The 5000-nt window shown below is 54.1% G+C and overlaps 1 pseudogene; it reads right to left on the reverse strand.

The window, feature by feature from the left end:
- Positions 1-3867: 3867 nt before the first annotated feature.
- The window catches only part of LOC116417871, a 2826-nt pseudogene continuing 1693 nt past the window's right edge, over positions 3868-5000 (reverse strand).

Consider the following 5000-nt stretch of genomic DNA (forward strand, 5'->3'; position numbering starts at 1 on the left):
ACGAGGGTAGAAATCTTTCATCAAGACACTTGCACTCTCCATCCATGTCTTCGTGCATCCATCGGGCGTCTTTAGCCCAGCAAGGTCGCTCTTTTTATTCTTGCCGCGGCAGATTCTATACACGCGTCCCCAGGGGTCGTCGTTGGCATCTCTGCCAACGGCCTCCCTCCAATCACGCTCCTTAACTTCACGCATCGAACACTTGTATTCTCTCTCGCATTTTCTATATTCACTCTTGAGGTCAGCCACATTCTCGTCTTGACGGCATCTTGCACGCTGGTACTTTTTTCGGCACCGCTGCACGTCTCTTTTCATATATTCCAGTTCATCCGTCCACCAGACAACCCATTCTCTCCTCATCACTTTCGCTCTCTTCATGCACTCATCATTAGCACTCGTCAACCATTCAGTCACCTTCAGAGCCATTTGTGATGAGTCAAGGTCTGAAAACGAGGTCAGACCAAGCTCATCTGCTCTGTCATTCAGTACATCCATATATAGGCCACGTCCATAGCCGTGTTTCCAAGACCTCCAACTTAATGGAGGAGGAACAGCCGCAGGCGAAGCCTCGTTCACGCCGTGCCACAATCGGATGAGTATGGGATTGTGGTCACTTATTCCCCATTCGCACCTGACCTCCCACTCAAGCTTACAGTCATGTCGTCGAATATTGGACAGAGTGACATCAATGTCGCTCTGCCCCCTAGGGCCGCTGAAGGTGTAGTGCTCACTAGGCTCATTCAGAATATTCAGTCCCCATTCATTCGCTAGAATCCACCGCTCGAGAGCATGCCCTCTCGCTTCTCTTTCTCTACTCGATGTCGAATCCTTGCTGTGCCAAAGACCGCTCGAGGCATTCGCGTCCATACCCAAGATGCATTCATGTCCAGCTATTCTCTCAAGCAGTCTGTCCAGGCTCAGCAGATACGGCTCGATATCCTCGCCGAAACGGCAGTATACCGAGACCATATAAACCTCGCCGTGGACGCCTTTCGTCCATACACATACACCATTCTCGCAATCCCAATCGTCCAATGAGAGGCACTCGATGGTATCACCCGCCACGACAAGAGCCGCCCTGCCACTTTTACTAACAAACACTCTAGTGCCATACGGCAACCCAACCACACGACCATTCACGCAGTGCGGCTCCTGGATCAGGCACACATCAATACTCTCATTTAGCAGTCGTTCACCTAAATCACACATCACACTGTATCCCCGTTGAGCATTCACTTGAAGCACACGAATTTCCCGGGAATGCGCCATTTTATGAGCTTATCCTCCCTCTCAGTCGTTCTAATCTCCATTTATACTCCGGGCACTCAGGAGAGAGGGCCGAGTGGGTCGCACTAAGACCGCGGGCCCGACAGTTCCCGCAGTCTTCCCGCTCCCTGCAGCCCGCACCCCGATGCCCGGGTTTTCCGCATCTATAACACAGACGCTCACCCTTGCACTCACGTAGCAGATGCCCATAGCTGAAACACCCATAGCATCGCGGCACGTTTTCATACTTGCTCACACGGTATGCATTCCACTCGATATACACACGCTTCTCCTCCAGGAGTCGATCCCGGATCCGCCCGGCAACATCGAGAATGACATTGCCGACCGAAACTCCCGGTTTCGACTGTCTGGAGGCCACACGCACCTCCCTTCCCACATTCTCTCTTTCAATCACTCCACTCAGATTTTTCTCATACAAGCTGCTGAGGAAGCGCTCCTCAGTCATCTCATTGGGCACGTCATACACAATCACTCTCGGATTGAGCTTTCGCGGCTCGTTTGCACTCAGATTCACTCGCACATTGCTTACCGCACGCTTCAGACATTCTCTCTCTTTCTCACTGAGGGTCTCAACAATCACACCACCATTTCTGGCTTCACGCACATTCTTCACACGCACATTCTCACAGCCACTCGCACTCTTGAGCCTATTGAGAATGGCCGTGTTCGGCTCATTCTCGTTGCCTTTGAGTACGAGGGCGTAGCTCGGCTTGGCCACACTCACCGGCTTCGTAGTCGCACGCTGTTCAGGCACTCCTCTGGCAGCCGCGACCGTGGTGTACGGGGCCATGGGGGCACGCGCACACTCCTTAACCACAGACGCACACAGCTTCTCGCTCTCATGCAGTCTGCCGCGCAGTTCTGCGTTCTCGCATTGGAGGCGCATGAGGAACTGCTCATACTCGCTCACACATCCCAGGACAATCTTGCTCGCATGTTTGGAGACCTTGTTCGCATCATTGAGGATAAACTCACGGAGTTTATCCCCAATGCGCGCCATGTCTCCAACACGCTCGCTATCATTCACACACGTTTGCACATTCTTATTCACACTTGCATTCACTTGCGGTTCTTCATTCACATGCGCACTCATTCTCTCAACAGACACACGTGGGCTCAAGAGAGTCTGCTGCCTCTTCTTGGCCCGTGGACCCACCGCTGACTCGGATGCTGGCAGCCCGCGCTTGGCACTCACAGGCACCACTTCCATTTCTTCGCATTCGCTCTGGCTATCACTCGCATTCACACTTGCATTCGTAGGGGTTTTCGCCCATAGTCGCTTCCCGTTCGCAATCGGCGAGCGACACCTAGCGTGCGCATGCGACTCGGACTCCGACCCCGCCTCGTCAGCCGCCCTGATCCGCGCCTCAGGAGAGGGGTCGGACCGACTACTGGAGGCAGCATCGGAGGACGCACGCTTCTTCTTTCGTCGCGATTTCGCACCCATTCCAGTGGCGGCACTCAGCACGTGAAGCCTCGCAAGCAGGCACGCAAAAACACACACACAGTAAAAACAACACCTACCTTTTTACGGGCGTGCAAACAAAAAGTGGTCAGTCACGCAGAGCCGGCAGGTTGCAGGGGAGGCAGCCTGTCGCGCCTATACGGGCGCGTATACACGATCACACCGCCACGAAAGTCTTTTCCCGCCAACGGCGGAAGAGTCAGGTGATCGCCGTGAAATTTATGTGGCAGATCGCGTAAACGTCCACTAGCACACACAGAAAAATTTCACTCGCTTCTATAGAGCACTGTCCGAGATATCGCACTTTTAAATGCCTACGACGAGCGAGAGAAGGGGAGAAAGTTCCCCCGCTTCTACAGGCAACTCCCACTCACTTCCCCTTTTGAGCAATCCCGGGCCGGACGGTCGAAATTCCGAAACCCCGCAGGTTCCCCACAATTATGTGAGGAAACACCCCTGAAAAATTTCGGACCCCTCTGTCGACCGGAAGCCGAGATATCAAGCGGCAAGTGCAGACTGGGGGCGGAGCCTCTTATTAGTTTCAGCGCGGCTGTTAGAAGAACGCCGTTTCCGTAACTCGCGAAATGGTCGGTCGAAAAATTCGAAACCCCGCAGGTTCCCCACAATTATGTGAGGAAACACCCCTGAAAAATCTCGGACCCCTCTGTCGACCGGAAGCCGAGATATTAACCCGCAAGTGCAGACGAGGGGCGGAGCTCCCGCGCGGCTGTCAAAACGACGTCGTTTCTGTAGCTCGCGAAACGGTTGGTCGAAAAATCCGAAATTCGGCAGGTTCCTCACAATTATGTGAGGAAGCACCCCTGACAAATTTCAGACCCCTCCCCAGACCGGAAGTCGAGATATCGCGCCCCGAATGAAAAAGGGGGGCGGGGCTTAGCTGCCTCCGCAGCAGCCACGGCACAGAAACTTTCACACGCACTTTTACACAATTTAATCCATTCACACTCGACGCAGGCACTTTTAGCAATAAACAAACACTACAGAAACACACTAAACACGCGTATTCACCACCAGAGCCCCAAAACCGTAAAAATGCGGCAGTGGAGTAGGTGGAAAAAGCTAGAGACGCACAGCACTGAGACTCGCGGAAAAACACGTGTGCTCAGCTCAACGTCTGGAGGTATACTGGTAGATAGGGACAGTGGGAATCTCGTTAATCCATTCATGCGCGTCACTAATTAGATGACGAGGCATTTGGCTACCTTAAGAGAGTCATAGTTACTCCCGCCGTTTACCCGCGCTTGCTTGAATTTCTTCACGTTGACATTCAGAGCACTGGGCAGAAATCACATTGCGTCATCACCCGCGAGGGCCATCGCAATGCTTTGTTTTAATTAGACAGTCGGATTCCCCTAGTCCGTGCCAGTTCTGAGCTGAGCGTTGAATGGCGGCCGAAGAGAACGATCAGGACGGCGTAAACCGCCCCAAAAGCCTCGCAGCAAGGAAGATCCGCGGGAGGCCAAGGCACGGTACCGAGCTCGGATCCCGACCCCCCCGTGAAGGAGGGTCATTCACCTCGCCCAGGCCCGGCACGTCAGCCAGACCCACTTCCCGACCAAGCCCGACGCGCCCCGCTCCTCAGAGCCAATCCTTATTCCGAAGTTACGGATCCAATTTGCCGACTTCCCTTACCTACATTAGTCTATCGACTAGAGGCTCTTTACCTTGGAGACCTGCTGCGGATATGGGTACGAACCGGCGCGACACCTCCACGTGGCCCTCTCCTGGATTTTCAAGGTCCGAGGGGAAGATCCGGACACCGCCGCAACTGCGGTGCTCTTCGCGTTCCAAACCCTATCTCCCTGCTAGAGGTTTCCAGGGAACTCGAACGCTTATACAGAAAAGAAAACTCTTCCCGGATCTCCCGACGGCGTCTCCAGGTCACTTTGGGTTACCCCGACGAACACTCTTACGAGGGCCCGAATTGTATGCGGTTCCGCTGCCGGGTTCCGGAATAGGAACCGGATTCCCTTTCGCCCGACGGGTGTGCACTTTAGTCAAAAATACTTTAGAAACATACACCGTCATCGACATAGGATTTCTCCTAGGGCTTAGGATCGACTGACTCGTGTGCAACGGCTGTTCACACGAAACCCTTCTCCACGTCAGTCCTCCAGGGCCTCGCTGGAGTATTTGCTACTACCACCAAGATCTGCACCGACGGCGGCTCCAGGCAGGCTCACGCCCAGACCCTTCTGCGCACACCGCCGCGACCCTCCTACTCGTC

Source organism: Nasonia vitripennis, chromosome 5, assembly GCF_009193385.2.
Source record: "Nasonia vitripennis strain AsymCx chromosome 5, Nvit_psr_1.1, whole genome shotgun sequence".
Taxonomy (NCBI): domain Eukaryota; kingdom Metazoa; phylum Arthropoda; class Insecta; order Hymenoptera; family Pteromalidae; genus Nasonia; species Nasonia vitripennis.